Below are 24,275 nucleotides of genomic sequence, written 5' to 3' on the forward strand. Positions count from 1 at the left end.
GTTCTTACAAACACATGAGCGTGAACGAGGTGTAAATCAGACGATTTATGCATGTTACCCAATGAGGGGCAAAATGGTTATTTTGCACTCTAAAAAATTTATTACTTGTTTATCAAATAATAGTGAGTTATCGGTATTGTGGGCTGCATAATGTAATATTGATGGCTTATTTGTTGGGTTCATTAAGCAAGTGGGCAAGTAGGCCTGTCCACGTTAGTATTTTATTAATTAGGCCTCGTGCCTAATTAATTGTTATTTGGGCTTGACCCAAGACACACACATTTACTCTTGAAGTACTTGACCATACGAATGCGTGGGCACAAATAGAACTGAATTTAGTGTTATGATGAAGATTTTACAGAACTACAAAGCCAAATGGTCTTTTAGTAAATTCATTATTCTGGATTTTTCTCCCTTATTATTTTATTATTTTCTTGTTAGATTTTTAGCTCGTGGGGCCCATACCCACCTTCCACTCTCTTCCACATGCCTTTTTTCTCCTACCTTCTTAGCTTTTCTCCCTCATTCACTCACTCACTCACTCACTCACTCTCTCTCTCTCTCTCTCTCTCTCTCTCTCTCTCTCTCTCTCTCTCATCTCACTTTCTTTTTCCCTCAAGCTCTCTCTCCCCCCCTCTCCATATCGCTGCCATCAGCCATCACCACCTATTTGTACAACTAGAATCGAGGGGTGGAGCTTTAAGCTTGCTTTTCTCTCTCTCTCTCTCTCTCGTTGCTTTCCTCTTCAAATTAAACTGAACCACTACCGGCGCCATGTTTTCTGGCGAGTTTCTTAAGTTTCCGACTAAGGTAAGCCTTGGGACTTCCTTAATCACTCCATTCTCGTTGTCCTGAGTCTATCTCTGAAGCTACATGCATGTTTTGGTGACGTTTAGGTGTAGAAAACACCCCTGGAAATTAACCCAGTTTTTTAATGAGGGATTCGGTGACTTTCGGGCCATTTTTCCGACCAACACCGATCACAACTCGACCTCAACCTAGTATGGTTTTTTTCCTCTCGTACTAAGCTTCATTTCTATATAAATTATATTGATTTCTATTGAGAGTCTAGCTCAAAATGAGCTCTGGAAGTTGGACCAAAAACTTGCAAAACTAGGGCCTTCGTGAAGATAATGAGTAAGCTTGTACTCGCGGCACGCGTAGGTAGCCAATGTCTGGCACATGCGGCGGCGCGTGAAAGAACCTGAGGTCTCTCCTTAGGTTTCTCGACGTCCCGAACCCGAATCCGCCCTCTTTTTTCTAATATTCAACCGTTTTAAATAGTTCTTTTATCAACTGTACTTTGTACGAAAACGCGTATTTATGTTAGTGCGTTATATATTTATGTAAATAGTTTCGTTTTTAGGTGAAACACAATGCAAGGATCTTTGATGCATGCGTTGACCCGACGACATGATTTGTTGGTGGGTCTTTACTTTTAATTAATATATATTTATTTAGTTTTCATATATATATATATATATATTTAATACAAATTTCTACGTAATGCCATAATTAAATTAACGTTTATAAGAAATGTCGTAATGATAGAAACTATGAAATTATCATACATCCTACAGGATGCATAGGTATGCGTACTATTAGGATGCTTTAATTATAAGGAAAACTAATGAAAATGGTTTGAAAACTTTGAGTTTTAACGATAAGGACAAAATAAAGGGTAAAGTGAATAGTACCAGGATTGACTTTTTAGTGTAAAAATGTGGTTTTTCGTCAAAGTGAATAGTATCGGGAACTTTTCGTTAAAGTTCCCTTAATTATATTTATGGCCATGAATAGTTTTTTTTTTATAATTTTTTTTATGTTTTTTAAACAAACGATATTATAATATGGGAAAGAGGTGGGCTTAGCCTCACATCGCACTGATACGCTCACTTTGGATCCATTGTAGGTGTCAGTCTTGTCCTAGATTGCTATAAGTAATTAAGACTCATATGTGACACGCATAGCGCTAGTCTTTATGTGATTGTAGTACTAGTGCATAAATCATTATTACACCAGTCCTGTTCATGTCATAATATCTCTGCATGAGCTCGTGTGTTAGCATATGTTGATGAACACTCGATATTATATGTCCGTTTATGTGAAATATTGTGATTTACTGCATTTTTGAAATATTGCTGTTTACAGTAGTCGTTCTTATACTATATGTAGTGTGTGTGTGTGTGTGTATAACTATACTTGTTTTACAGCAAGGGGTTATACGTTTTCAAAAAGGTTTTACAAAGATTTATTTTCAAGTCCAGTTACCCTTGTTTTTCGCCCCTTTAGGAATTAGTGGTAGAGCTCGTGCATCGACAAGGATTTTTGGCAAAAAGTGATATAGGAGATTTCTTTCGATGGTATAATTCTTATTTTACTTTTACTGTACTGTACTTTACTTATACTCTAACGTCACATGTGAAATGGGTTCAAGCCCGCTCAAATGCATACTCTTGCATTTAGTCACTTTTAGGTTTAATTTTAGGGAACTACTATTAGCACTCCAAAAATCTCAATTTGCACTCCTCACAAGTGTTATTTTCTTTCTAAATATAGAAAGTTTGGAGTGCTAAATGAGAATTTTGGAGTGCTAATAACAATTCCCTAAATTTATCCATATTTTCCACATCACCACATTTTAAAGCTTCGTCACTTTCCTAGTGTCGACCAGCATAGCTTGATTCGGAGTCCACGTGGACATTCCAGGTCAGGGTGTGTCATCGTTTTAATCACCAAATCTCCTTTTTTTTTCTTTTCTTTTTTCTTAATCTTTACTCCTCAAACCTAAGAAGAACACAAAACTAAGTACAATAGAACTGAACTTAGTTAAAACAATCACAATAATCCAAATAAAAAGTGGATAAAATGTACAGAATAATTGTTCTATCAACAGATCACTCAGTTCGTAAGATTCACTTCCCTAGAAGGGGAAGAATATGGCAGAAATGAATTCATACTTGATCGCTATCTCAACCATTTCCATCTCATGAGATTAATCTAGATTATCCCGAGACTTAAAGTTCTTGGTCTAGTATACTAGTTTAGGTAAGATAAGGAAGATGATATTTTACTTATATGGCACTTACCGACATAAATGAAAAACAATGATATCAAACCACATTCCGTTGATTAGTGACACGTAGAACTGATTCGTTAACTGGAAATAAACAATCTAGGTTAAATTAGATTCCTTACTAAAGAGTGTTTGGACCTATTGTTCTTACATTGCCCAAGGTAACTGTTGGAACCAAAATCGCGCACAGTTATAGATAGAGGCGAGATCCAGTCATAATTGCCCATGATTTCCGATGAAAGGAGGATGAGGTTGACTGGGGGTGTGGTTGAATCCGAATTAGACTGCCTATATATCTCCATGACAGAGAATCAAACCCCTAGTGTATTTCTAAGAAAGAATGGTATAAAGCGTGCAATACATCATGAACCATCGTTGACAAGTAGCCTATGATTGGAAGTTAAAGAGATGAGTTCTCCATGGACATGTTTATGGATAGAGGGCAGCGTATATGTAAGATGAGCCTATGTTAGGCGTAGGGAGAGTGTGCGATAGATGTATCTTCAATTGTGGTAGATCAAAGAGATCCAAGAGCCTTATTTGTTCCTTTATTGGTTCATTGCAGAGCCCTCATAAGGATTTGTATTTGTAGAGATAATATATGTGTTGTAGAGGATATTAGATTACTGAGACAAATACTCAGGCTAGAGTACTTATAAAGATCTTAAGAGTCCTTGTATAGAAATAATCCCAATTAAATCAGGAGACTATCTATTAGGGAATCTAGGATGAGATATCTCATCATCCTACGATTAGGTTGCCTAATCCCTAAGATGTTCTAATTTAATTTGAATTGTGTTTTCTTACTTGGGAAACAAGTAATATCTTCAATGGGTTTAAGCTTTGTTTGTCTGACTAAAGTAGTTGGACTACACTTCACGGGCTATAGACATTTTGGTCCTTTTTACCACCCAAGGTACCACATGTCATAATCCCAAAACATCATGATCATAGAAAATCATGGTCCCATAATTACCACTAACTATGCTTCTCTGAGTGTGCTTCGCTTCAAAGATGGATAGTTACCAATGGACCATGAGCAAATCTCCCTATAATAACTTCTCTCGAATGCGTAGTAAAATGACTTTTGGACTGTTTGTTTGATTTGGAGTTAGCCAAGTCTGGCTAGTCCTGCTTCCCTATCTATCAAAGATTTGATATTTTGAAGTTCGAACCATATTGTAAGTCCTTAGTTGGGGTTTCTAATGCATAGTTGGAAAGTTGGATGCGAGGGGGAATGTGCCTATATATTCCTAGAAGGACTTAGGTACTTTAGAAAAGTTTTTGCTACGTGTATTTTTTACTTAACTCATCAAGCCTGTTAGAGTAAAACACTTGCAAATTTTCATCATTTGTTTCCTTATCGCAGACTATAGTTTAACCTGACAATCTTTCTGAAGTAAACCAACTTTGGAGAAATGAGTAACAAAGTGAAAAACGAATAAGCTTGTAGATCTGGGACAAAGCTCAAAGCACCATTGGTAACATTGATTCGAAAAAATGTTACCTCCCAAACTTAGTGTTTATAAAGATTTGTACTGCGATAGTCGGAATACTACCCTACTCCAATACCAGGTTTAAGACCCATGAAAACCATTTGCTCTGAACTTCCTAGAATTGATGGGATTAAGGATGAGAAATTGACAAGTATCTGGAATGTTCTCCAGATTTTTGTTTCATTCTGATCTTTTTTTGTCAAGCATGACTTTGATTTTATTTGTTCTTTCACCTTGCCCCATTCTGGTTATGAGATTTTGTCACAACGTGTCACCAATAAAAATGTTTCCTTCTCAATCTAAATTGTGTGTCCATCGCTCGTGAATCCTAAACGAAAGTTCTTTAGGACTTGGTCGCTTGCATGTGGGTCAGAAACATCTTTAAAATTCTTTTGTCACTCTATGCGTTGAACCTGAGCATTTCTAATCAGTTTACATTAAGCTAACTAGGCTAAGGCATTTCCAAGTATATAAACTCCGTTAGAATAAAATTCCTCTTAAGGATTTCCTAGTCTGGATGCCTCTTTAGACCTGGTTAGACACATGGTGCCGCAAAACATACTTGACTTACGTTAGTCTGGGATATAAGTAATTGTATTAAAGGTCGAAGTTCAGAGCCACCAATCAACTGATTTTTAGATCGCCCTTTCAATCATTCCATATTATGGCATAGACCCAGGTTTGAATGTTATAACCCACAACGCTTAGATTGTTTAATCTTTCAAGAGGCTGGATGGTGCGCTGGACTTCCAGATTATGGGGCTATTTCCCCGTATCTATAACCCTCGTATCATAACAGCACTTAATAAAACTCGACCCTCCCAAACTGCTATAAAACACAATGGAATATGCTGCAAGAGACTACTTTAACACTAACATTTTGAGTAAGTTAGACTATGGCGATGTTTGCATAGTTACAAAGGTAGTGCGTTATTTGGGAATTTAAAGCATTCCATGTACCGCAATGAATGGTGTAAGAAGAACAAACAAAGGCGTGCGAGGATCTGAAAAGATCAGTCCCAGTTTTGGGTTTTTTATCCAGCCACATTTAATCAAGTATATAATTAAATAATAAAAAATATTTATCTCTTGGAATGCTACCATGGTTTGGACCAAGGTTGTTCACCCATTGGATGGGCCTTCGAGTTGTTTTATTCATTCATATTTTATGAAGCATTTAGGATTTGTAGGATTGACCATAATTGTGCACATCCGTGGATGAGGGCAAGATCCAGTTGTGCACATATTATCTTAGTGAGGGGGGAATGACGCTGATTGGGGGTGGTTGAATCCGAATTAAACTGCCTACATATCTTTGGAAAGGAGAATCAAACCATTGATGTAGTTCTAAGAAAGAATGGTGTGATGTGTACAATACATTTTTAACCATCCTTGAAGAATAGACTATGACTAGGTGTTAAGAAGATGAGTTCTTCATGGATGTGTCTATGTGTAGACGACGACGTATATGCAAGATGAGTATGTGTTAGGCGTAGGAATAGTATGAGGGAGATATATCTTTAGTTGTGGTAGATCAAAGAGATCCAAGAGCCTTATTTGTTCCTTCATTGATTCATTGCAAAGCCCTTATAGGGAATTGTACTCACATAGATAATATGTGTGTTGTAGAGAATATCAGATTATTGAGATAAATAATCAGGCTAGAATACTTACAGAGATCTTGAGAAACGTTGTGAGGAAAATAATCCTGATTAAATTGGAAACTATCTAAAAGGGAATCTAGGATAAGATATCAAATCCTCCTAGGATTACGTTGCCTAATCCCCAAGATGTCCTAATTTTAACTTGAATTAGGGTTTCTTTACTTGGGAGATAAGTACTATCTTTAATGGGCTTAAGCCTAGTCTGTCTGACTAAGGTTGTCAGACTAAACTTCATGGGCATGGGAATTCCATTCCTTCTTGCCACTCATTGCATCATATGTCATGATCCCCCAGTAACCATTCGTGTTACAAGTGAGAAAGGAAGCGTAATGAGACTAATGAAATAGTGCGATGGATTACACGCCTTATGGCATACGTTTTCTCTCAAACGCCATGTGATTGATTGCAGCAGTCAAAGCATTTCTCCATAGGGATATGATATGGAAATTTACGTTTAAATTTCCAAAGAATTACACTTTCTCAATTCAAACAAGGTGTTCACTTTACGTATTGAAGCAATTCAGTCGAGTGTGCTATACTGGTCTAAGTGATTATTTGATCAATTAGGGATATGAAAATATACTAAGCCCTTGCGTGTTAACTATGAAGTATTCCAAATTGCTAGAGTTGTAGTTTCTGTTGATAACATAAATCTCACTAAAACTTTAGAAGAGCTTGAGAAAACTGTTTCGCACACGAAGACGGATTTTGAGATGAAGGATCTTAGGAAAACATATTTATGCCTTGACCTGAAGTTTGAGCATTGCTCTAATGATATTCTAGTCCATAAGCCGAACCACACCCTTAAGGTGTTACATTTTAAGTATGCCCTTGATCATCCATATACTAGATGTAAATGAGACCCTTGAAAAGGTTGTAGAACCTGAAGTTCCATATCTAAGTTCCACATTGCGCTTTGTTGTAGTTTGATTATTACATTAGGCAACACATCTCTTTCATGTTGATATATTGACAATATACAACATTGCGCCTACATACATCGAATTGCATTAAAGACATTTTTCTACTAGCACAAAGTTACTACGGATTTAGGCTTATCCATACGCATCTCGAGCGGATCCAACCTCTTGATCCTTAGAATAATGCTTGCCTTGTTTATTATGCTGACACATGTTACTTATCAAACCCATACAAGGCACGTTCGCAAATGGTTATGTCATTATTGTTAGGGACACATTAATATCTTGAAAGTCCATGATATGTTTGAGAGCTTACATTGAGCATATTCAAAATACTTGCGGTTTTCATCCATCCTTGAGTTTTAACGACGATCTATGAAGAGAATGCCGCATGTATCGACTAGACTAAGACATGGCATATCAACAGAGTCAACACCAAGCATATTGCGCCCTCATCACATCAACAAAGCCTCCGGAGATTGAAGTCAAACAAATCTGATCCCAAGACAGCCTTGTCGATCTCTTCATGAAGTCATTGTTGAAGCCAGCCTTCCATAAGCTTGTCCAAGGAATTCGTATGCGAAACTATCTCATTTGCAATGCTTGTAGTTCTCATTTGAAGGTTTGGTCAAACAGAGGGGGAATTACCAGAAGTATAATCACTTGACCTTAATGTACTGTTTTTAAATTTTTTTCCTATCTGATGAAATTTTGACGAGGCACCTATCCTGAGCTGGTCATACACTTGTGTGCATTTTACTTGCTTAGTTAAGGCGCTTAGTTTTGACTTAATGTAATTTCTCACTTTTCTTCTTAGACTATGAGTTTTATCCTACCTTGAGCTTTAACATTGCTAGGTTTTCTGAGTTTTGTATTCTTTTGTTTATTTTTTTAGACTCACATTGACTCATTGTTCTGACGAGAAGATGTGACTTCTTCATCAACTATTTATATACCATCACATGAAGACCTTATGTGCAACTTATTTGAGTATTTACACACTCAAGGGGAAGTGTTGCAGTCCTAACTCCATTAGAAGTGTGACTGCGTAAATCCTAGTAGATTAAGTATATGAATCTTATGAGATGTAGATGTTCCTTGAGCAACTTGTGTTACTTAGAGAGAGTTTCTCTCTCCATTTTTAGTACATATAAAAGAACAAATTCCTCAAACTCTTCTCTCTCTTTCTTCTCTCTGTCCGATCTCCCTCTTTCTCCCCTCACTAAATTCATAATACAACAAGCAAACCAATTTATCATATGATTCGGTTAGATTTTGGACCATTTGACTTTCCTTGAAAAATAATAATAAACTGGCCACTCCTATTCGGATCGGCAGGTTTGGTCCGTACCAAATTGATGTCCGGCCCAACTATATGCAGTAGCAGGACTTTAAAGGCAGGCAATCAATTTCGTCCAACGAAAAAAGGCACTCAATGAATCACGTTTTTATCCAACGGCTGAGAAGAGATCACATTCCCAACACCAACGTGCATATGTTTACACCGACATACAGTAGGCCCCACCAAATTCCCCCTCCATTTCTTTTTCAAGTTTCAAGTCGACTCCGCGTGTGCATGAATACCTCCCTACTTCGAACCAGGAGTAGGAGAAATTTGCAAAAAATTTCTCAAATTTTATAAGATATAAATTCGACGATCACGATTGAATCAGATAATGTCGTGGCAGGCGTATGTCGACGATCACTTGATGTGTAACATCGACGGCCACCACCTGACCGCTGCGGCCATCCTCGGTCACGACGGTAGTGTGTGGGCCTAGAGCTCCACCTTTCCCAAGGTTCTCCCTTCTTCTTCACTTTCCTCTCTCCGATTACTTTCCGTTTTGATATGTACACAGAGCTCGGTTTGGTCCCTCGGAAAATTTTCAATTTTCACGGAAGGTGAAGTAATTGGATTGCAGTTGCGAGGACTTGTAAAACTAACGGATACTGATTTCGACATTTCAATTGAGATTCTGATAGGAATCAATTTTTGTTTTTATTTTTTTGATCGATACAGTCTGTGAATTGTGATTCATATTTTCTATTTGGTTGCTGAGAAAATGTTATATGCTGTTGTAGGTAGTGAGTGATGGAGACAGATTGGTTTGCTTGTTTCATTATTTATGTGCAGTTTAAGCCAGAAGAAATTACGGCAATAATAAAAGATTTCGTTGAGCCCAGGTCTCTTGCTCCAACTCGATTACACCTTGGTGGGACAAAGTACGTGGTTATTCAGGGCGAGGGCGGAGCTGTTATTTGTGGCAAGGTTTGTTATGTTGCTCTTCTCCTTCATCATATACCAATAGGTCATTGATAACATTGTTTGAATTCATTTTGGAGTAATTCAAGTTAGGTATATTTGTTTGAGATGAAAATGATCATTTCGAGAAAATTCCCTTTCGAAAGTGTTGTACTTGATTAGGATTTCAGTCCATGACTAACACAATGTTTGCAAAAGGTTTCAGGTCTTAACTTCATAATAATAATAAGAAGAAGAAGAAGAAGAAGAAACAAGTAAATAGTAATTTTTAACGAATAAAGAAACGACTAAGACAATGTATTATCTAATGTAACCTCCAAGAACCCTACATTTTCATGAAATCACGTCTACGATTATGATTGCTTTCTCAAATGACAAGTGAACATGAAATGTGGACAATTTATGTTCAAGCGATAGATCTTGCTATGAAGCATAAACAAATTAAATCACTCATGAACTGCTTCTTAATCTTCACCATGTGTGCTTTTAGGAAGAATGAAAGCTTGTGGAAATGATCATAAGTTCGAGCTTCATGTAACAGATACTATCTAATTACATACCAAAATCATGCAATAGATTCTAAAACTGTTCACCATCTATTGTTTTAGCTTTTTGACTTGTAAAATTGTTCACCATCAATTCCATCTGTTGAAGTTTTTTTATGTTGCAGTCAACATTCTGGCTTCTCATCTGTTGCTAATTAGAGGACTTTAGATAATAGTATTGCATTAAAAGAATAGTAATAGATCGTCAAGAGTTTTACCGGTGAATTGCTTTAAATTTCCTCTTTTGTGTATTCAAATTTCCTTTTGGGTTCCTTGTTCTATAATAGAGCTTCAAGAGTCCCACAGTCGTCGTTGAAAATAGTCTCACATAGCTAAAGTACGAAAACACATGGTTGCCTAATTGCATATGATTTGTCTAGTGTGCTAGTTTAGTAACAAACTCTTCCCAACAACATGATGCATCTCATGAATTATGAGGTCCGTAACTTTGCAGATGCAGGTATGTGCAGTTGCAACCACCAAAGCTAATGCCTTTTTCATGTTCCTTTATGATGTATTGCTTGTTGTCTACGCAAAGTGGTTCTGGTCTATGTGTTATCGACATGATGGATCTTTTAAATGGATTGAGTCATTTAGAATGTAGTAAAGTTCAATCTGATTCGATTTCCATAACTCATATCACCGTCATGATTTTCATATCCTGAAGTTCTCTTTTTTGGCTTGCATATACTTGTTGGTAGTGTTACTGAAAATAACCGTGACGGAAGGATTGTCTTTTGGTGTTCTAGGATTTGTTCATCTGTCCGATTTTTCTGTTTTCTTAAGTTCTGAGTATCCTTGGGAATTTTCACCTTACGACGGTGTAGTAAAAATTATTTTTTCTATGTCAAAGAAGAAATGTTCTTGTATTATAGTTGCGGTGGCAGAAAATGTTAGTGTCTAACAACACTCTAAATGTAAATTTGAACCACATTATTGCTAACCTATTATGAGGTTTAGCACACTCGTCCACCCCCTTAATATAGTAATATCGTTTGTTAAAAAAAAAAAAAAAAAAAAAAAAAATCTAAACAGTAACCAACAATTGGATGCAAGTTGGACAAAAATGAGCCTTGGTGGAGATTGGAGTATAACTTGTCAATGCCCAACTCATCTCTTCTTGGTAGGCCCATTGTGCATCTGTGGACCGATTTCAGCAATGTGCTCCAAGTACTCGACAAAATACCGCAATGAATTATACGGCAGTTGATCCATGTATTAGGTGGTATAAGTTTTTTATTTTATTTTATTTTTAATTTTTTTTAATTTTTTTGGAAATTGAGGTGGTATGGGTTTGGTTGAGTTTGGCCTTAATCTCACCGGGTACTCATTCAACGTGGGTAAGTACCAAATATCGGACGAGAGAAAAATAAAATTCAAGCAAGTTTATGGTAAAATTACCACTTTCATTATTGATTTGCATTCATTATATATCATAATTTTTATAGCTTAGCTTAAAGTTATAAACCACCTGATAAAATCCCAACTTCGTCTCTGAAATTGACTATTTCTCCCACACTCTAAAAATATGTTAAGATAGACACGAAATAAGATAAATTAGTAGAAATTCTTAATCCTTTGCGACCGTCGTAAAATATGATATTGATGGATGGTTTAAGGTAGAAAAATAAATATGGATGGATAAAGGGGAGGGAGAAAATGGTTGGTAGGCCACGGTTGGCGATGACTAATTCTGAATTGATGTGAGAAGGTTCGTTTGCCCATCAAGTCCTATCTTTATCTCTTGATTTATATTATATACATAATATGTATCTCAAATCTTACAAGGAGCTTGATTTCTGGTGTGCTAAGACACAAGAGGTGGCACCTTGTTGCGGTCTACTTTTAACTTTCTTTGATGATTTGAATAGTTTATATTATAATTCATGTAATTATATATTTTTTTTTATCAAAAGTTAGATTCAAAATCACTAAGAATATCCAATTAAAATGAAGAAAATAGACGAATATAGTTCTTCAAAGAAAACTAAAATGACTACAGTTTGATCCAACATTCATACGGTTTCTTATTTTGGTGACTTTTTGGTAAACATGTGTTGGGGGATTTTTCGGTTGAACTAGACTTGGGGTAGACACCATTTGTTCTCCTGGTCAGTTTGAATACTGAGTCCAAGGATACCTTGAAACAATGAGCGTGTCTATCTTGATCGGTTAGATTAATGGTTTGAAGACAACATGATTGGACAAATAATGACTTGCCTAAGCAAAGTGCGGCGTGGATGCTAGAAACTTGTCGATTTAGCATGAGAGAGAACTTTACTTGATTGCATGATGTTCAAAGTGAGGTGATCGTGGTTTCCTAGGGTTCTTAGAGAGCTTTTATTGACTAAGGAAGATCAAAGGAAGCTTGGAGGAACCACTAAGATTGTAGGAAGATGACTATCTCCACGATTCAAGGCTGCTTGCACTTAGAGAGTGATTTCCTTTACTTGGTGCAGTATAACCTTGAATTTCTTTCATTCTCTCTCTAAAGGTGAGAAGTACACATAATGTCAACATTAAATGTTTATGGGACGAAAGTAGAAAATCCTCATAAGGGTACGACTAACTTAGGCAGGATGCCTCGTTAAAACCTAGTTAGGTAGCAAAAATCCAGTGAGAAAAATGCTCATAATCGTAGAGAAAAAAAAGTACATTGATTAAGTGATTATACTTCTGTGTTGGAGCTAAATTCGCACACTTCCACGGACGGAGGCGAGAACCAAGTCGAAATTATCCATGATCACCGATGAGGGTAGAATAGGGTTGATTGGGGGTGTGGTTGAATCCGAAAAGGATTGCCTACATATCTCTGGGAAGTAGAATCAAACCACGGGTGTAGTTCTACAAAAGAATGGTGTGAACCATCATTGACGAATAACCTATTGTAGGGCATTGGGAGATGAGTTCTCCATGCATGTGTCTACGCGTGGATGACAGCGTAAAGACCTCTGTTAGGCATTGAGAGAGAGAGATAGAAGTGTAGGTGAATATCTATGGTAGTCTTGTAGAGAATAAAATGATTGTCCTAGAGGGAGATAGATCCGAGAAAGAAAGATCGAAGTCTCATGATAAATACCCAAGCTAGTGTATTTATAGGGATCTTGAGAGTACTTGTAGGAAAAGTAATCTTTATCAAATCGGGAGACTATCTAGGAGGAAATCTAGGATAAAATATCCAATCTCCCTAGAAACATGATTATATTGCCTAATCCCTAAGATATCCTAATTTGACTTTAACTATGGCTTCCTTTACTTGGGAGACTAGTAATATCTTTAATAGGCCTAAGCCTATCCAACCAAACTATGCTCCATAGGCTTCGAGCATTTCGATCATTCTCTCCATGTGTCATGCGCCCAAAAAATCATGGTCCCACATTCTAGATACTTTCTCTATGTTTGACAAAACTTCCAAAAATGAGAACTATAAGCAATTCAAATCAAATAATTTACTCATACAGACTACTTGGATGAGGTCTAAAAAGTAGACTTTGGTAATGACTTCGTGAAGAGATCGGCTAGGTTGTCCTGGGTATAGATTTCCTTGACTTTAATGTTCTGATGCTTTTGTTGTTGATGTAAAAAGAAGAGTTTTGGCGCAATATGCTTGGTGTTCTCTCCTTTGATGTATCCCTTCTTAATCTAGTCGATACATGATGTGTAGTCTTCATAAATCGTTGTATTGATGTCAACGATAGAAGAAAGACAACATGTGCTTCAAATATGTTCTATTACTACTCTCAGCCAATAGCATTCACGAGTATCTTCATGCAGGGCAAGGATCTCAGCATGGTCAAAGGAAGTCACAACTAAGGAATGCTTGGTGGATGTCCAAGATATTATGGTGTCACCAACGATAAAGACGTAACCATTTGAGAACATGCCTTATACGAGTTGAATAAGTAATCTGCATCATCGTAACCAACAAGGCGAGAATGAACCCTAGGATTGATGGGGCAGCAATTGCTCTCGAGGATTTGTATAGGTAAAACAAGCCCAAGTCCAGCGTACCCTTGAGGTAACAGAAGTTGTCTTTAACACTAGTTTAGTGTCTGCATATGGGTGTATTGCTGCATTTTTCCAAAAGATATGCAGCGAAGAAAATGTTAGGTCTAGTGCACTCTAAGTACAATAAAACACCAATTGCACTCAAGTATGAAACTTCAGGCTCCAAAACCTTTTCCTTATCCTCCTTAGGAAGGAAATGATCTCGTTTAAAATTTATTGTCCAAATGACCATAGGAGTGCTTGAAGGTTTTGCTTTATCCTTAGTAAAATAATGCAACACCTTCCAAGTATAGTTTGATTGATGTACTAGAAATTCATCTAAACAATCCTTGATCTTCAGGCCAGGACAATATCAAATTTTCCCAAGATCTTTCATCTCAAATTCGACTTTAAGTGCGTGGTAGTTTTCTCAAGCTCATGAGTCATGAGGAATCCCAATGAGAACCATGTCATCAACATAAACTACAACAATTGAAAATCTGGAGTGTGACTTCTTATAATAAACACGCATAGGCGTAGTTCGTTGTTCACATAACCCTTGATAGGAGCATATTTATGCAACTTTGTTGTCTTATTTCTTTGTATTTACTTAGTTAATTTCCATTTATTATAGTAATTTAAGTAATTTTCGTTTTATTTTAGGTCCAGTTGGTAAAGTTGACAATTAGAGATCAAATAGAGCAATTTGGAGTAGTTTTGGACTTGGATTAGATAGCAGTTGTGGATAGCATATAGGATGGATGTTTTTGGTGTTTAAAAGGTGTTAAACATGTGCTAAAATTTGGAGAAATTAAAGTTAAGGCTTGGAAGACTAGCAATTGCACAAGAAAAAGGAATCCTAGTTGAAGTAAAACATTATCCTATCTTATCTTATCTTATCTTATCTTATCTCCAGCTGCAAGTAAGAATCCTAATCACATTCCAACACTCTCCAACTGTTTCTTAGAGTCCTAAAATAATGCAAAACGCCTAATCCCTTTCCTCCTTGGATTTAACCGTGCCCTATATATATATATATATATATATATATATATATATATATATATATAAAGTGTCTTGCAATATTTTAGAAGTGTGCCACGGCTACCATTCATCCATTGAAGTTACTAGAATTTTTAGAGTTCTTTCTATCTTTGTTTTTAAGTTTCAATGTTTATTTTAGATAGCTTTTCAATTATGATGAACATGAGTAACTTAGTTTCTTTTTAGCTAGAGGTGAATTCAAAGTTATGATCATATGTTTTACATAATTTGATTACATCCAGTTATTGTTTCATAAAACATGAATGTGAATACTTATATGCTTTATAGAAAACTTATTATTGTATGTTTACTAAGGATGCTTGCTTAGTTTGCATGCAAAGATTGAATGCTATAATATAAGGGAATTTCACATAATCGTTATGAACTTATGTTTGCAAGGAGAAAATGTCACTTGTCATGATTGAGTTAAGTAAATTCTTGGCAGGGGTATCATGCTTTTTCATAGTTACAAATGTTTTGTCAATCTTATGATTTTCATAGAACTTAATGATATTTGAGATGTATCTCTATCATGCTTTTCATAGTTAGGGAATTTGAGAAGAATAATTTGGTTGTGTCGCTGAGTCCAATTCAATGAACTTAGGAAAATCTGAGAGTTAATTAGTGCTTTTCACGGTTAATTTGGAGCATTGTCATTCATAGTTTATAGGAAGAATAATTGGAAATCGATTTGTATGCATATGTTTCATATATGGAGAAGAATTCTTTAGCTATCCTTTCATTCACATTTCATTCAAAACTTAATTTACTTGCTGCCATTTACTCATGTTTTCCAGTCACTGTTTTGTTGTTAATTTAACTTAGTTTTCAGTTTTATAAGTTTAATTTGTGTTGATTAGCATTCCTTCTAATCCCCGGAATAGAACGATCCCTACTTACTCGTACTACAATTGCATAATTTATAGGTTTTAATTTGTGTGTTAGTATCTACCACATCAAATTTTGGCGCCGTTGTCGGGGATTAGTAAAATTGCTAATCAGTCTATGTTCTTTGTTTGTTTTTCTTTTGATATTTGATTTAGTTTTATTTCTTTGATTTCAGGTACTAAAGAAGCAAGACATGGCAATTGCTAATCTTCAAGCTCAAATGATGAATCTTACTTCTCTTATGTCGCAGTATATCGAAAGGTCCACAATGCAAAGTGTGGCTACATTTGGTGTGTCCTCTAGGCAAGGATATCAAACTAGTCAACATCCTCAATTCATTGAGAATGGAGGTTGGGATAGTGTCAATGCATGGGGTTATCAAGGCCATAATCAATCAAGGAACGACTTGTTTTCCAACACTTACAATTGAGGTTAGAGAGATCATTCAAATTTTATGTGGAGGGAACCTCTTCAAGTTTAACAAGAAGGATGTTGGTAGCCATCTCAAGAGTTCTATCCAAGATCTATCCAGCCACCACAAATTGCCCCACACCAATTCCAACCAAATTCAAGTATGTTTATGGATCATGTTAAAATTCTTCAATCACTAAATACTTATTGTTCTTCTTTGACTTAGGATCTAGAAAACCAAGCTAAAGAGATGGTCGAATTGAAAATCAACTTGGAAAAATCGCAGAATTCATGGGACAAATTCAAGAACAAAGTGAACTCTCTATCTCAACCATTGTCAATTTGATGGGAGATTTTGAAATTGCTGAAGCTATCAAGTTGAGAAGTGGTATGGAGATTGTAGGTGATTTGAAGGTGTCTAACCATAGCCTAGAGAAGACAAAGAAGAGCTGTTGGAAAATGAGGTGGAAGACTCAGACACGGCAAGCTTAGAAAAAGCCTTGTCGCAGCACCAAATCATCTTGAATCCTAGTATTGCCGCTACCCTAGCTCAACCACCATCCAATTCTAGTAAGGTTGTTCCGAATTCAATTTTTTCTAACCTTATTCCACCAAATGTAACTTTTTCCTCGTAGGTTTTTTGCAATCCAAGAAAGAAGAGAGTGAGAAAAACATCTTCGAAACCTTTCCTAAGGTGCAAGTTAATATCCCAATTCTTGATACAATAAAGCAAGTTCCAGAATGTGCTAATTTTTTAAAGGGCTTTGTACAACAAGAAGAAGGATTCAAGAGAAAAAAGTGGCTGGGGGAATATCTAGAATTCATCAAAGAGGATGCACTTAAGACAACCATTGCCAAAGAAGTTAGATTTGATGACACGGGACAAGTCACTGCCCTAACACCAAATCCAGCCAAGAGCAATATTCCTGAAACTTTTGAAATATTGTTTTTCCTTGAGTTCTTGTCACAACACATGGGTAAGTCGCCTCCTTAAATTTCAATTTTGTTTTCTGCTAACATGTTGTTGATTTCAATGATTCAGGCACCCACTCTAGAATTTAAACCATTACTGAATCATTTCAGGTATCACATTCCATTCAAAGATCAACTCCATGCCACAACTCCTAGTGAGGATTAAATGGAGGTATTGTCCGGCTGGAAGACGTTAAAGCAAACGCTTCTTAGGAGGTAACCCATGTTCAAATAAAGAGACAACAACTCCTATAACCTGATTTGCTCTCTTTTATCCTTTTCTTTATTGTTTTTACTTTGCCATGATAGTCTTGTTTGCTAGTTGTCTTTTATTGCGTTCTTGTTTAAGTTTATTTTGAAACATTGAGGACAATGTTTGGTTTAAGTGCATGGGTGTAAAAAAATTGCTTTTCATGACTTCTCTTTGAATTTCACCACCTATCACTACTAATGTTGCTATTCATTGTTTTAAAGTGTTATATCGTGTGTCATAAAACAAAATTTGAACAAAAAAATCAAACGAGTTTGAGAAAAAACCAAAAAGAGTCGTTTTTGTTGCTTGTTTATGTCTTAGGGTATCTTCCAACACAATGATGAGGATTTGGTTTTTAATTGCATGTCTATAAAGAAAGTTACAAGCATGGGTGGAAGTTTGACATGCTCTTTACGCAGTTTTAATTGTCATTTATGAATCACATGTAATCACAAAAAAGGAAAAAAAAAAAAATCAGTTTTTGTAACATGTTTGAAGGAAGGAACTCAAACTAACACTATAACCCTATGAGACTTGAGCCTATGCTTTGTTTGGACAGTTATTAATCTGTGATATTCTTGTTGTCTAAAGTCGTTGCATGATCTCATTATTTCTTTGCTTGGTTGCTACTTAGAATGCTTTTTCATCATTTTAGTTCCAAATACTAGAACTCATGCCCATTTCGTTCAAAACATAAAATTGATTGCATAACAAATAACAAGATGAAGGTGTCTAGTTACCACTAGAGCCAAAAAGCCTTATCCCTTCCATATGTATCTAGCTTTAACTCCTTTGAGCCTTATTTAGCCTATTTTCTTTGTTAGCACACATTATCCCTACCTAGCCTAGTATAGGAATATCCATACCCTTATTCTTAAAGAATAGTGAAGCATGACTTATTGGGAATTCCTTTTGATCTACAATTTGTAGAAAAACAAGTGTGGAGGAATGATTTGTTCTTTTGAATCTAGTGAAGTAGTGTTTATGTTTTATGTTTGAAAGAAAGAAGAAAAAAGTTGAAGAAAAAGTTGAGAAAAGAACAAAAAAGAAAAAAAAAAGAAGAAAAAAAAAGGTTGAAAAAAGTGAGAATGAGTTCATAAGTGTTGGTTGTTGAAGAAGGGTCCAAAAATGTGAATCTGACCCTAAAGTTGTACGAAACTCCCTTTTGTGTTTATAGTTGGGTGCTGTAATCAAAAGTTGAATTCTAAGAGTTGATTTCATTACTTTGCTTACTATCACTTTAAGAACTTTTGTTTATCCTTAACCTTTTTTTGTTAGCCAATACCTTAGCCCCGTTACAACCCTTAGACTTTTATCTTGATTGTTATGTATTTCAATATGTGGAGTTTGAAATTGATACAAGCATATGGAATCCCTAGTTCTTGCTTCTAAGTAGTGGCATTTCGTTCATGAGATCATATACATGTTTGTATTAATAATTCTAGAAAGTGCCTTCTTTGTTATAACATATGTGAGTGCTAGTCTACATGTTTACACCAATCTTCTCACATATACTTAGTATAGGGAGTGTAGTCAGAAAATCTATCTGAAAATAGAGAGTATATCCTGTAAGGAATTGAGTGAATTTTGTAAGGCATGTTACTACTTTCAAATGTTTTAATAGATTAAATGCGAGCTAGCGAGTGGTTACTGTGGTTACGTACAAGCTTAAGATTAAGGATGGCTAAAATATATGTAAGTAGTGATTTTTAATATGTCATGTTTCATTGGAAATCCCTGAGATAATTGTTGGAAGGTTTAGGCTTTGTTTTGTTTTCTTTGTCACTTACCAAATACTTATTCAGACTGTTATACCACATCTGCCAGGATTGTTTAAATCCATAGAGTGATCTCTTCAAACGAATCGATAAGGTGTTTTGGCTCTAGAACTATTTGATCTAGTGAATGTAAGTCCTTCGAAAACTTTCATATTGATTGTTGTATCAAGATCCCTATAGAGATACGCAGTTGCCCTTTCTATGAGCTGCATATTCAGTTTTTCAGAAACTACCAAACTGATAAGGTAGCAGAACATTATGATATCAATTACAAGGGAATACATCTCATTGTAATTAATCCCTGGGTGTCAAGAGATGCCTCGTACTATGAGGCATGCCTTATATCGCACTATTTCATTCTTCTCATTACGCTTTCGTAAGAAAACCCACTTGTAGCCAATTGGCTTCACATGTGGAAGTGTAGGAAATACGGACCCAAACACAATGCGTTTTGCAAGTGAGTCGAGTTTGACTTGGATTGCTTATTTCTAGTTTGACCAATATGTTTTACGTCGACACTCATCAACGAAACATGGTTCATTATCATTGGTTAGTATGATATCAGTAGCTACTATATATGCAAAGGCAACTCATCCAAACTTGCATAATGGATTGAAATCTCACTATTATCAAGGAGTGGAGACGTCTCGTTCAGGACGCCTCCGTAACTAGAATAACCTTATATGTTCAAACAATTGAGTAGGTGATGGTTGGATTCACACTAGGTTCACTAGTTTGTGCTAATTTCTTCTTCTGGGGTTATGAATCATTTGAACCAACTAGTTTGCCATGCTTCAGGGTTAGAGTAGATGATTAGCTAGTCGCCAATGTACCTCGTCGTGCCCTAGGTAAGACTGACCTCGATTCGAGGATGGTTTGTTCTTTTGGGGCGATGTATAGTGTACTTTTGGTACTTTATCCTTGTAGGCGTGTTTGTAATAGGTATATATAATCTCTTTACCTTTGCTAGATCGGTAAATGTATACGACATACTTTGAGCAATGGTATGTAGATCTAGAATATGGCACACTTTAGTTTCAGAATGGGCAATGCAAGGATCTAAATGATACATATTGGGGTAATCCACAACAATTCACGACGTCCTTATCTCCCCATAACGACAGGAAAACTGTCTCATCTAATAATTCGCAAAATGTGTGGTAAAAAGATCGTTTGTCAAGTGCTCTAAGTAGCGAATAAGGGATGGCGAATTATAACCGACATATATTCTCATTCTTCTCTAAGGACCTGATGAATAGGATTAAGTAACAATGGGCCTCAGCGCAGACCAACATGGTTACATGCAATATTGCATGCCCTCTGGCAGATACCGGCATGTTGGTTCGCATGACCAAGGTCCAAGCGATCACTTGAAGGAGCTTTATGAACTCTTTTGTTAAGCCACTTTGGGTGTGAAAATAGGGGTACTAGATGTTCAACTTCAATCCCTGAGATGCAATAATTGTCGAAAGATCGCGACGTATACTCTCCAGCATTATCTAGTCAAATCAACTTAATCAAATAATCAGGTTGGTGAGCTTTAAACTTTATAATTGAGCTAGGAGTTTTGCAAAGGCACTATTATGTATGAACAATAAATAGACGTGTGACCAACGTGTCGATGCATCAACCAATACCATAAAGTATCTGAATAGTCCGTATGTTGGTTGGATAGGTCCATAACAATCCCCTTGAATCATTTGAAGAAACTTGGGGGGTGAGGCGTTTGAATAATCTTTGTAATTGAGGGTTGGGTTCAGCTTCCTTAAGGAGCATGTTTATGAATGCGGAGAATAGATGGTCTTTGTATCCTTCAATTAGGTTGGATGAGCCTGAGAAAGTTGCCAGAGGTGCATTTTCAGGTACAAAGTTAGTGAAATAGTGTCACTCATGCAATATGGTGTGCGTAGTTGCACTATCTCATGAGAACTAACTTCTCCATAAGACATACCTAGAAATAAATTAATTGAACTCTGTACATACATAAATATAAGTTCATTCATTCAAATAATCATTCGAGAAATAAAATATATAAATTTAATATCAAAAAATTCAAAACAAAACATCAAACAAATAATCGAAGTACATAGAAAACTGTTCGAAACTTAAATGAACAAGAAAATTAAAAAAGGGAGTTTAGCCAAAGCTTGTGGCTCTGGTAACTAGGGGAATCTTGACCCTACATGTCACGAAAAATAAAGTTTAATCTTCTATAGGAGCATATGCCACTTGAAAATCTGAAATCTCTATGGTGGTGGCGGTGGTATCTTTGGGATTTTCCACTTGTGCAAAATTAGTCTCCATGTTTGCACGACGTGAATTATACTTGGCAATGACCTTAAGAGAAGCTCGAAAGATGCGTGACCAATGTGCTATTGATCCACGACGATAACATATGTCCAATTCAGTGGAATTTGAATTAATGGCAGTTAGCTTTTGCCTTTGTTCTTAAAGTTAGAAGCATTAGGGGAGAGGGAATAGAGCTTCGAGGCTAAATTTCGTACCTTGGTTGGACTTCTACCTTGGGCCTGTGGCTAGGAATTTGCGTCCCTTTCTGCGGCCATGAAGGTGTCCTTGTCGTTTGTGACTTCGAGAAGTGATTGCTTGCGCTTCAAGCATAGTGTTCGAGTCAGTGGGTCGAGTTTAGTGATTGTTCATCAACTATTAGTTCTAATTTTCAACGATAAATAAAACGGAAATCAAATCTGAAAATTTGAAAAACTTTCGTGCCTAATATTGTTACTGCATGCCAATATTGGTGGCATGGAAGGTTGAATAGGTCTTCTTTAGGAGATCTGATAGGTTCGTTTTTGTACCTATCTTTATTGCTTTTTAAACTTAATTCTTGTGTCGTATTCTATGTTTTCCTTTTGCTTTTCATTAATTTGTTTACATTTGTTTTCTCAGGCAAGAAAATTGAAGTCTAAAGCTAAAAAAAATTATTATTGGGATGAAAGACATTTTCCACCTTGGAAGTAGAGGTTTGCTGTGCAGATTAGTCAAGTTGGAAGATTAAACTGTATTTCCTCAGAGGGAACCAAATATGGAGCCTTCTAAGCTTGGAAAGCTCTGGATATCTAGTTTCTGGAGAATTTTACGGTTTACGATTCCGAGTTTTATAAAAGACGTTATTGCTATTTTGGTGCAGACAGTGCATAATGAAGATTCCCTGCGAAGTTCGAATATTGTCGAGAGTTTGGAGATTTAGTAACATCCAAGGAACAAGAGATGACACCACATTAAATGGAGGAGTCTTTAGGTCTTCTAATTTGATTATAAAAGGTGGAAGATGCACAAGATTAAAAAAAGGGCCCAGATAAATGCTATTAACTTATTCTTAATTGGAATACGTTAGCTTTTGAAGTTAGCCGTTTAGAAATTGGATGGGTTTTTGAACCTGAAGGGTCCAGAGTAGGGTTGAACGAAAAGTAAAGTTTATAATGTGCTAGTTTGACAAACTTCAAAAATAGCAATCGCATGGGAAGCTTGGATGAAAGTGCTTGCTCATTCCTTGGATTTTTCTCCATTTTTTAAAGTTTTTTTTTTTTTTATGAGTTTTCAGTGTGCTATTTTATTGTTGGACATGAGTAACTAAACTCTTTGTAGTTAGGGCTTAGTATGATGCCCTAGACATGATTCTTGCTTCATTATAATATAATTCCAGTTTATAATTCTAGTTTTTTGGATGAATGCTTACTTTACTATTATAATGGATGCCTATGACTTGTTTCTTTGATTGATCACCTTATAAATCTTGTCTTGGGTTATTATTGTTGTGATTATATGATGATCAACATATCTATCATATTTTCTTTGGCAGTAATTGATTATGAAGTAATAAAGTGAAGTAACATCTTGAATTCTTAGTAATATACGACATATTCTAAGGTTCTTGTGATATTCATATTCTCTTTGAACTTAATGGATTCTATTTCGTTAACTTGAGTAAACGTCATGCTAGGTTGCTTGATAGAATACTTGTAATGAGGTAAACAACATGCACTTTACATATCTTAGAGAGAATCAATAACATAATCTTCATGCCATGGATGTGTTTTGAATGTCTTCATTCCAATTGCTTGGAATTGTAGGTTGGTATTATAATGTTGGTTGATGAATGTTTAGTCGTGGATTACATGCTCTAACTTGACTCATATCTGATTTTAAAATCCATTCTTAATTTCGTTGATTTTATTATTAAATTTTCTATTTAGTACCAATTCAAAACCAAATCAAATCTTTTTAAATGTGTGTTTGTGTGTTGAGTTGCAAAGTAATAAACAATCTTCAATGGGATTGACCCTTGCTTGCTTACTATACTATTAACATCTTTGTGCACTTGCAAGGTTAAAGCTTAGAAACTTTAGTAATCTTTTAGGTTGCTAAAGTGGTTAACAAGATCATGTTCAGTGAAGTCTTATCTATAGAACTTGAGCAGCAATTAGATTCAACAAGCTTCAGAGTTGTATTCATTTACAGACTCAAAGTCTTGGAAGCGTAATTGCTGTCAGTCATGTCTTGATTTAGGCAACAATATATTTCCAGTGATTGAAGTGCTTGCCAGAGTGAGTTAAAGAGTGTTGGGATTCTCTTCAACAAGGTACTCAGTTTGCAGGGCATTGTGCATATGTCTTCGGATGAACATCATGACAGTGACTTTGTCAGATTTGCCTACCGGAACGTTTGTAGCCTTTTCAATGGTGGGTCTAAGACTTTTGGTAGTGAGATGGAGCTTCATGTCTTGAACCCACTTCAAGGAGTTTCTTCGAATACTTCCAAAGTGGTACAGTCGAGTTTATTCAAGTTCAACATGTCACGGCAATGGAGGGAACAAGATCATGGTTAGTCTTATGGAAAATCAAAGATTGATAAACATACAATTAGAGCATTCGAGATTCTATAGACATGTATTGGTTTAATTTATCATGCAAAAATTCAGGTTTCATAGTATATGTTTTGATTGAAAATTCGCGTTTTC

The 24,275-nt window shown here is 36.0% G+C and overlaps 1 long non-coding RNA gene across 1 annotated transcript; it reads left to right on the forward strand.

Moving 5' to 3' along the window:
• The first annotated feature begins 8,749 nt into the window (after positions 1 to 8,749).
• Positions 8,750 to 22,932, forward strand: LOC126631293 (uncharacterized). The gene is made up of 6 exons (XR_007626363.1): positions 8,750 to 8,955; positions 9,239 to 9,425; positions 16,059 to 16,825; positions 16,930 to 17,271; positions 17,378 to 17,482; positions 22,205 to 22,932. It is a non-coding gene; the product is annotated as an uncharacterized LOC126631293 (long non-coding RNA).
• The last annotated feature ends 1,343 nt before the right edge of the window (positions 22,933 to 24,275 follow it).

The sequence above is a fragment of the Malus sylvestris genome, chromosome 8 (genome assembly GCF_916048215.2).
Source record: "Malus sylvestris chromosome 8, drMalSylv7.2, whole genome shotgun sequence".
Taxonomy (NCBI): Eukaryota; Viridiplantae; Streptophyta; class Magnoliopsida; order Rosales; family Rosaceae; genus Malus; species Malus sylvestris.